Raw genomic sequence first — 10128 nt, forward strand, 5'->3', positions numbered from 1 at the left:
TCAGTGCCTTGCTCTCAAGATGTGCAGAAACTCAAGAGAATTGCTTCTCAACAAGTTGCGTTTTGCTATCGCATTGGCCTCTTAAGTTCGGTATATAGCTGAACCAAATGCGTCATCACCTGCTGAATCGATTCCTTTCTGTCCTTGATATATTGGACAAATAGTACCACCATTGACTCCTTTACACCTATTCCACAGCATAGGCTAAAAGCTGGGGAAAATACAAGACAAATCAAAAGATCTCAGTGGTTTAAATACAGTAGAACTCTATTCCTCTTATGCAAAACGCAGTTCTGATGCCCCTGAGAGGGTGACTCCTGAGCAGCTCCCTCCCAAATGCTAAGTTGAGGACCCAGGCTCTTCTGCCTGTGGCTCCCCGTCCTGCGGCTTCGGGGTCTCTGACATAATCCCACGTGCAGTCATCAGCTCAACAGGGTCCCCTCATCCTTCTGCTCTCGGTCACTGCCGCTGTCTGCCTTGCTTCTGCCTTAGCAGCCCATCAAAACTTACATCTGGCCGCGTCACACCCCGAGAGCCCCCTGGAAAACGCTGTCCTACCATTACGTACGAAGTAGAAAGTCCAAACTCCTTAATAGAACAGAGGGGCCCTCCCTGACCGGGTCCCTTCCTGTCTGTCCAGGCTCATGCCCGGGACTCTCACACACACACCCTTTGATCTTACCAAATCAATTGCCAACAGTGTCCTGGCCTTTACTTCCTCCTCTGATTCCCTGCTTTTGCACCTGTTGTCCTGCTGCCCTGTCACCACCCCCACCACATACACACCATTTGCCTACTTAACACACTTCTCAGTTTCTCCTTAAATACTCGGCTTAAGTGTCTGCACTTGGGGGGCGGGGGGGGGGGGGGGGGCCACTTACCATCATGCTGCCTGACTGTGTCGCTGAGAACAAAGAAATTAACCAAGTAGCAGTTCCTAAATTTACCTGTAGAGCACTGAGTCACTTAGCTCTACCCAACAAGGTAATTCACAAAAGCAAGGTACTGGTTAACTTCACTGATAAAAATGCTTTTGAAAGGAATATTTTTTAGTAACATCTGAAATGTGCATCTTAACGAAAACAAATGACAGTAGCAGAAAATGAGGAAAAACCAAAGTCGTGGGAAGGCGTGAAAACGAGGTCGCTATGGGAAAAGCGAACAAGGAGCTGGTCATTGGGCAACCATGGTTCATAACGTGTAAAATGTGCCTGCGTATCAAGGGGTCAGAAGAATGTAGAAAACAATGATGTGAGTGGGCTTGATACAATAGATCTGTTAAAGCTTAAGCCAAACTGCGGTGGGCATTCTCTGGCCAGTCCTGCGGGTGTCCTCACGCAGTGGGCACTGGCTGATGCCCGCCATGTGGATACTGGGAATTCAGGTCCAAAGCACATCTCGGTCCTCCAGGAGCTCACGGGATAGAGACTGGCCGGTGACCCCTGTGGCAGGGGCTCAAATTAAGGTGAGACTGGCGCCAGCAATGACCCGAGGCCTGGAGCCAAGCAGGCCACGCTCGGCCTGCTGGATGCCATCAGAGGATGCCCGAGAGCAATGCTGCCGACGCGGTGGCCTCGCAGCAGCACTGCCCCCCACGCCCCACTCTGGAGAGCGGCCAGTGACCAGTGATCCCTGTGGTTGTACATGGCCCTGTCCAGACAGCCCTCTCTGCCCCCAGTGTCTGTGAGCAACCTCCCTGTGATGGTGGAATGTTCTGGTGGAACATCAGAGACACTATAATTTTGACAACAAATTTTTTTAAATATGTTTTTATTGATTTCAGAGAGGAAGCAGGAGAGAGAGAGAAACATCAATGATGAGAGAGAATCATTGACTGGCTGCCTCCTGCACACACCTACTGGGGATTGAGCCCACAACCGGGCATGTGCCCTTGACCAGACTCGAACCCGGGACTTTTCAGTCCACAGGCCGACGCTCTATCCACTGAGCCAAACCAGCTAGGCATACAGGAAAAATGTTTATAATGGCACACCTATAATAAAATCATAAAATAATTTATCTCTAGAGATTTCAGTGTTTTAATGGCTTCAGTGTCGTTCATGTATAAAGTATTAGTCATTATCTGAGTAATGTTCCTATGAACTCTTAAAGAAAGGCGTGCATTCCTGTCGGGGGTGTCAGCCCGCAGACTTCCAGGGACTCCCTTGCTGGTCACCCTTCCTGTTCCTGAAAAGTGGGTCCATAGAAGAGCCACTGTGTGGTCTGTATTCTAGACTTTTTCACTGAGAGAACGGCCTGATAGTAAATGTGATTTTTATATGGTGCATATATGTATCTTCACAGGGCACCTCCTTTATTTATCTAAGACCATGCTTGACCTTTTACATCAATAAGATTTTGACCACAACGTTTTGAATCATCTGTGCTTTGCTTGGAGGGGGAAAGAAGGGATAAATGAAAATGTGAAGATTTCTATTTTGAGGTTGATTTACCTATTCCATTTATAGATGACTCATAAAACCCATTTTTTAACACTGTCGTTTTCATTTGAGTCAGAAAAATCATAAACCACTATCTACTCCAAAGAGAAAGCAACATAACAAGATGGCATTTAGAAGAAAAGGCTTACGATACCGCCGGTCAGACATGACCGTTAGTTGATAGGATGGTCAGGGAAGGGTCTGTGCACATGGGAGAGCACGTCTGTGCCTTCGGGAGAGAACATGGCCTGTTCCTTACCGTCTGTCGCTGATTGATTCAGCCAGCATTTACGCAGCGCCTGCCGTGTGTCCGCTGTGCTTGTGACGAGGACGCGATGGTGAACGAACAAATGGAGTGACTGCCCTGCTCTCTGGAAATGACCACGTACAGCCCTGCCCACCCTCACTTAGCGGCTCCGCCCGCCCGTGTGGTCGTTGTGAGATACACCTAAAGGGACTTTTTGAAACGTTCTTTTCATACCTGGTGAGCCGGCTGCGGGGCGGGCCTGGGATCAGGGTTTAAAGCTGCCCTCGTCAGTGGGCTGGGCAGCTGCACACCCGCAGTTGGAAGTTGGGAACCTCAGCATTGCTGCCTCTCGGGTTGTCTCCTAGATGGCGGTTTCTTGGTCGTCATCTGACCCAGAATACGCTTCCCAGTGTTGACATCGGACCCAGAGAATTCACAGCTGCTTACCAGACCCTAGGAATTCCCGCCAGTCTCTCAGCCCCCAAAGAACAGAGGCTGCAGGGATGATGGGCCAGGTACACGGTCCTCGAGGGACAGGGGCTATGGCCCACCACCCGCCTACCCCAGCCAAGTGCCACCTCGTGTCCGGTCAGAAGCGTGGGTGACAGTCCATGCCCGTTGGGGGAAAATGTCCCAAATGTGTCTCATTTTATTATTATAAATGTGTCTTACTTATCATTTTATCATTGTGACTGTAACCAAGTCATATCTTATTTACACTGGTGAATGGTAAGCACAAATTCATAAATTAATATGAACACAACATTCCCTGTTTGTTCAGAAATTTGGAAGAAATGTAGATTCTAATGTAGGGTTGGATTTACTTTAGATAATATTGGCCAAAGCAATATTAAACATTGCAATATTAAAATGGTATTATAAAAATTAATGAAGTAGTAAAACATCAAGTGAAAGAAAGTTATGTTTTGCCTGGCTGGTGCGGCTCAGTGGTTGAGCATCGACCCATGCACCAAGAGGCCACCTGTTGATTCCTGGTCAGGAGGCAGCCGATCGAGGTTGATGTTTCTCTCTCATTGATGTTTTTCTCTCTCTCTTCCTTTTCCTTCTTCTCTCTCTAAAAAAAATCAAAAACATTTTTAAAAGTTATGTTTTAATTGAGCAGCTTGGTCAGCTGCTCCTGGAACCCATGCCTCCCAGCCCGCACTGACTTGTTTAATCATTTACAGTTGTCATGAGGGTGGCCCAGCTCTAAAGGCCATTCTGTTAAACTATATCATAATCACGTGCTGAACACAGTGTCACATGTGCGTACGGAGTGCTCTAGAGGTACCCGGAGAGCAGGACAGCTCACTGAGTTTGTCCACAACAAGACTATCTTCAAGCAATAAGCCCGGCCCATTCCCACCATCCAGGCCACTAGCTATGGGAGGAGGCCAGCACCCAGGGGGAGGGAAAGTGTCTGGAGGCGAGAGCATCTTCAGAAACATCCCTAGAGCAGATGATACTCCTTTTTTAATCTTGTATCCCTACTAGTGGGTTTCCTAAAGTGATATTTTATTTTTATTTGTTAATGGTACCAAAGATGTCTGTCTTCATTAAGAATTATAAATTAGAATTAATATTATATATTATTATATAATCGGCCCACTCACCTCACACCCGGCCCACTCAGCTCGAAGGCCCACTAGCGTGGTACGCTTAAATACTCGTGGGGTGATTGATTACTCGTGGGGTGTGATTAAGTAATTAAGGTGAGGAGGCTCTGAGAGCTGCCAGTTGCCTGCCCTAGGGTTGTTTGCAGAACCAGCTGGGCCAGAGCCTCCACACCTGCCCAGGGATGAAGCTGCCAGCCTGTGCTCCTTGCAGCCCCCCTCCTGCCGCCAGGCTGCTGTGGCTGCCATGACACGGGCACGGCGCCCGCCCCGCCTCGCCTGAGCTCAATCCCCGATGGCCGAGACCCCATTGCCCCATTTTGCTTTCATTAAAAATGTTTGTGTATTTCCAACCCTCAAGCCACCGGCTTCTGCCAGCGGAGGCAGCCTGCACCCTGGGCAAGGTCACCTCTGAGGAGACCAGGGGCCTGTGGCTGCGACAAAGGTGGTTGTGAGCACAGGGGCTGAGGTTGGGGCCACTGGAAGGCTCCTGATGCTACATGACCTCTCAGTGGGCCCCACACGGTGAGCCCGGGATCCGTTCATGGTTCACCTGGGTCATCGGCTACAGCTGTTTAATGGTCTACCACCATAAACGAGTCATCCTAACAGCTCGAAAGCTATTTCTGGCCCTGATCCTTACCCAGCAGTCCCAGCAGATCCGAACCCTCCGCACCCTCAGCACACGCCCACATGCTTCCGAAGGGAAAAGCAGAATTAGAAGAGAGACTCCCCTTGTTTTAACCTTTCCCAGCTAAGATGAACAGCACATTGGGAGGCAGGAAAAGAAGACTGCTAGGACCTAATGAAAACGCAGGCCTGGCTGGCATGGCTCAGTGATTGAGTGTCGACCTAGGAGGCAGGAGGTCATGGTTCGATTCCCAGTCAGGCCTTATGCCTGGGTTGTGGGCTTGATCCCCGGTGTGGGGCATGTAGGAGGCAGCTAATCAATGATTCTCATCATTGATGTGTCTGTCTATCCTTCTCCCTTCCTCTCTGAAATCAATAAAAAATACGTATTTTTTTAGTCAAAGAGAGTTTGGCAGAGGGACTGAGGTGCAACTTCTCCTGGCGGAGGTCTGCCCTGGGTAGGCCCCCCTGAAGCTCTCGGTTTCTGACGGTGGCCTTGTACCTGTTACTGTAAGTGGTCTCCTCTGTGCCGCCTCTTTCAGCGCCAGGGGAATGGCCTGCAGGAGGAACTCTCCAGCAGGGCAGGCGTCTTTGTATTGAGTAGCTACTCTCTCTTGTCTGTATTTCTATTGTAAAAGTCAATGCAGTTCAAGTGCCTTGAACAGTGTCTGGCATGTAATTGACACCAGTGGATATTTCTTGAATAAGTAAATAAATTCAGGATGAGAAAGTTCACTCTGCATCTGAGCTGAGAGCATTCCTTTCTGACCCACCCAGTACTTTTTCTAGGCAGGGTGATTGCACATTTTGAAAAGACGAGGCTCTAGTGCGGTGGTTCTCAACCTCTGGCCCTTTAAATATAGTTCCTCATGTTGTGACCCAACCATAAAATTATTTTTGTTGCTACTTCATAACTGTGATGTTGCTACTGTTATGAATCGTCATGTAAATATCTGATATGCAGGATGGTCTTAGGCGACCCCTGTGAAAGGGTCGTTCGACCGCCAAAGGGGTCGCGACCCACAAGTTGAGAACCGCTGCTCTAGTGTGACACATGAATCAATGACTGCAAACAGCTCTACAAAGACACACAGCTGAGCGCCAAGACCGGCTGCCCGGGCACCGGCCAGCTCTGCCCCTGGGGGCCTGGCTCGCGGGCCTCTGGGTGCCTCTGCGCCCCCAGCACGCGGCCTTAATGACAGACCTTCCTATCAGGCCTGGCGCATGCTCCTAAGTGCTGGATGCCGCGTGCTGTGTCAGCATCGGCACTTTTCTGAATCCCTTGAATTTGCTGAAATCGGGTGTGATGATTCGGTAAAAGAAGAGCGTTGACTTCTCCCAGCAGGGCCCGGCAGGCCCCCCGACACCCTAAGCCTCCGAAAGTCTTCTCCCGCGGGCCCAGGGTGGCCGGGCAGCTCTAACCACTTGCACAAACGCCTGCAGTTGCTGCTCCACAGAGCCCAGCGCCGGGGAGATGAGTCACACGTCCAAGTGTATCCCGATGCCCAAGGCTAACATGTGGCCGAAGAGGCGAGCGTGGGTGCTCTCCAGCAGGTAAGCTGTTTCTCCTGCTCCTTCCAGGCCCTCCCGGCCCCAGGCGGCGGCTCCCATCGGTCTGGGCTGGGTCCCTGTTGGAGGAACCCAGGTTTTGTGTATCTGGTTAAATTCCATGTTTATTCTATGGCCACTTCTCAAGCAATGGTCCCAGGAGGGAGGACTGTGTCCTCCAGAACCATCTGTCCTCCGCTGCCCTGTGCAGTCACTGCAGGGCTCCTGTCCCACCCAGGCCGCATTCCTACACACGGACAGCCTCGAACCCAGAGCTGCGGTCAAAAGGAAAGGGAGAGACAGACGCAAAAACCCAACAGGTGCAGCCACTTGGGGGTGGAGGGTGGGGCACAGGTACAGTGGGGCCTTGACTTACGAGTGTCCCGACTAACGAGTTTTTCGAGATACGAGCCCTCTCTCGCCGATTTTTTGCATTGAGTTGCGAGCTAAAATTCGGGTTATGAGCCAGCTTCAGATACCCCACCGCTAGTTGGCGCAGTGAACGTCACAGTGAATGCCACAACATCAGCCCAGCATCACGTGTCTCACTCGTTCACTTTAAGATTTGACATACGAGTAATTTGAGTTATGAGCTCCATTACGGAACGAATTGAACTCGTAAGACAAGGCCCCACTGTACTAATCCCATGGAGGGGAGCAGGGGCTGGTTTTAGCCCCAGTAGCCATCGGTGCTCACCAGACCTCCGAGTCCATGGTTTGGTGTCCACCTCTCCCAGAATGCTCAGCATCTTCAACAGCAAAAATGAAGGTGGTAGGAGAAGATTCTTATGTCTACACCTTATGACACTGACAAGGCCATATGAAAAGATGTTCCCCAAACACAAAGCTGGAAACTCTCTAAGCAACTTCTTTATTTTTTTAAATAGGTTTTTATTGATTTCAGAGCAGAAGGGAGAGGGGGGGAGAGAGAAACATCAATGATGAGAGAGAATCATTGATTGGCTGCCTCCGGCACGTCCCCTACTAGGGATCAAGCCCACAACCCAGGCATGTGCCCTGACCTGGAATCAAACTGTGACCTCCTGGTTCATAGGTCAACACTCAACCACTGAGCCACATTGAGCAACTTCTTTATTTAAATGCATTTTGACAGACTGTGTAATGATGACATAAATTAATATTTGTTGAAAAGGAAAAGTGATCAGTACATGATACATTTTTAAGAGTAGTAGACGTGTGTGTATTGTATGATACCATTATTAAAAAATGAATAAAAGAATAAATGGCATTGGTATATGTATACAGTTGGTATATGTAAAAGTAGGTATACAGTTGTAATGCAAATAAATAATACAATAATTAATAAAATAATAATAATACTATAACAAACTCTGCTTCACATACTCACAACTGTAAACCTATTTTGTCCACCCCTGTATATGTAGAGAGACCTCAGGTATAAATATGTAGATATTAAGTCTATGTATGTAGTACTTTATTATTTTAGTGGTTTGTCGCCTCTATGAATTTTTCTTTATTTTTTTGCAATGAACATATAACACTATTAAAGAAAAATATATATTAGACACACACACACACACACATACACTACACACAACTGCCAAAGGCAGAAAGTTCAACCAAAGGCATCTGCTTCCAATAGAGAAGTTTCAAAACAGAACCTCTTTATTTAGAGTCCCTGTGTCTCCTCAGACTCCCTCCCATTCCCACTCACATGGTCAGTCAGGCCCCCGGGGGCATCTTGGTGAGACATGTGGCTGCCATGTCCCAGCCTGGAGCCCTCGGGCCGTCCCTGTGGTCCGTGCCAGAGGCTGCGACATTAGCCCATCGGTCACCTCTGCGTGCAGCAGCCAGCCTGATGCCTGGACTGGGAAGAGGTGACACCCTATCTATAATAATAAAAGTGTAACATGCTAATTAAACCAGACAGCCGAACGACCTTCCAGGTGACCTTCCAGACGAAGCTGGGGCTGCGAGGGCTAAACCCCTTGCACAAATTTTATGCATCGGGCTCTAGGAAAAGATAAACACGGAGGAGAAAGAAGTGATTCACTTAGACCACACTCCGTGGAGAGGTGAGAAGAGGCCAGGCTGCTCCCAAGGCAGGTGGGGATGCCCGGAAGAGCCGCCCCCGCGTGGGGATGCCCGACAGCCGCCTCCGCTGGGTGGGGAGCTGGCCTGGATTGCAAGCCTCATTGCAAATAGGACTCCGAGCCACGCGCCAGCTTTAATTACAGCTAACCTTCCGCATCGAGGCGGGTTGGCCTCCTCGAGTGGAATTTTCCATTCGACTCGCTGACAATGTTTTATGTCAAATAAGCTATAAAATGAGCTGAAAAGTCAAGGCTGCAACCAGGTGGCCCAAAAGGAAGACCAAGTGGAAGGTGGAGGGCACCGTTTAATAGAACCTCACATCCCTGGCATCACCCGTCACGAAGACGCAGCAGCAAACACAAGGACACGGGGAATCTATGAAACGCAGGACTCGAGGCCAGTTGGCCATCCTGGCCCTTGTCTAACCGCGACACCTGCGAGGAAACCCGCCCACGAATTCCCTTTCAGTGACCCGCTCCCTGCTTTAAATTCAAACAGCTGGAAGGAGCTTTCCAGAACTACCCGCGAGCCTTCGGAAATGAGAGGTGGCCTCCAGGTGGGGAAGGTAAGCATCTGTCCCCGACGGGACATGGTGTGCTGGGCCCTGTGCGCTCCATGCAAACAGCCGTTTGGTGAGCCGGGTGTTAGCATGTACTAGTGACGCCGCTTCCAGCAAATCCGTTTCCAAGTGTGCCAGGTGCCTAAGAAGGAAATCCTTAGAGCAGTGATTCTCAACCTGTGGGTCGAGACCCCTTTGGCGGTCGAACAACCCTTTCACAGGGGTCGCCTAAGACCATCCTGCGTATCAGATATTTACATGACAATTCATAACAGTAGCAACATTACAGTTATGAAGTAGCAATGAAAATAATTTTATGGTTGGGTCACAACATGAGGAACTGTATTTAAAGGGCCAGAAGGTTGAGAACCACTGCCTTAGAGCAAGACAGCCTCAGCACCCACAGTTCCCAGCTGCAAGCCACGCAGGAGGCGTGTGAATACACCGTGACATTCCACGGTCAGCACCCGGGGCCCATAGGAGGGACTCGGGCAAGGGGAGAGGAAGCGTTAAAATCAATGACGGAGCCATCAAACCGAGGGAGAGTCAGGCGGCCAGTGTGTGTGCTGGGAATGAGCCTCGGCCGGGTTCCCCAGGTTCTGCTCACGTGGAGAGGGTGACACGGAATTCAGATCCTAGAACTTACAACTACAGGTGGTTCAGGGGCAGGACCCCCAGTCACCACTGTTGCCTGTGTCCATGAGTTAGCTTTTCTTTCTTTTTTGCTCAATCCCTCCCCCCCTCGCCCACACTGTCAGACTCCATCTGGGAGTCTGTCTCTTTGCTTGCTAGTCCGGATGGCCCTCGCGGGTTGGCCTGAGCCCTGCCGTGGGATTTCCCTCTCGGGCGCCCGGCCTAAGCAGGGAACTGAGGCAGGGCCTGTGGGTCGGCCCACGTGGTCCTTGTGAAGTGGGGGCAGCTGCCTCCTGGCTGAGCCTCAGGGTGAAGATTCAGCCAAGGGTCCCCACCTGGTGGCTCTTCCGAGAGGGCGCACACCCCAGGGCCATCCACGCA

The sequence above is a fragment of the Myotis yumanensis genome, unplaced genomic scaffold, assembly GCF_028538775.1.
Source record: "Myotis yumanensis isolate MYYU_CA2020_CCGP unplaced genomic scaffold, mMyoYum1.0.hap1 SCAF_6, whole genome shotgun sequence".
NCBI lineage: Eukaryota > Metazoa > Chordata > Mammalia > Chiroptera > Vespertilionidae > Myotis > Myotis yumanensis.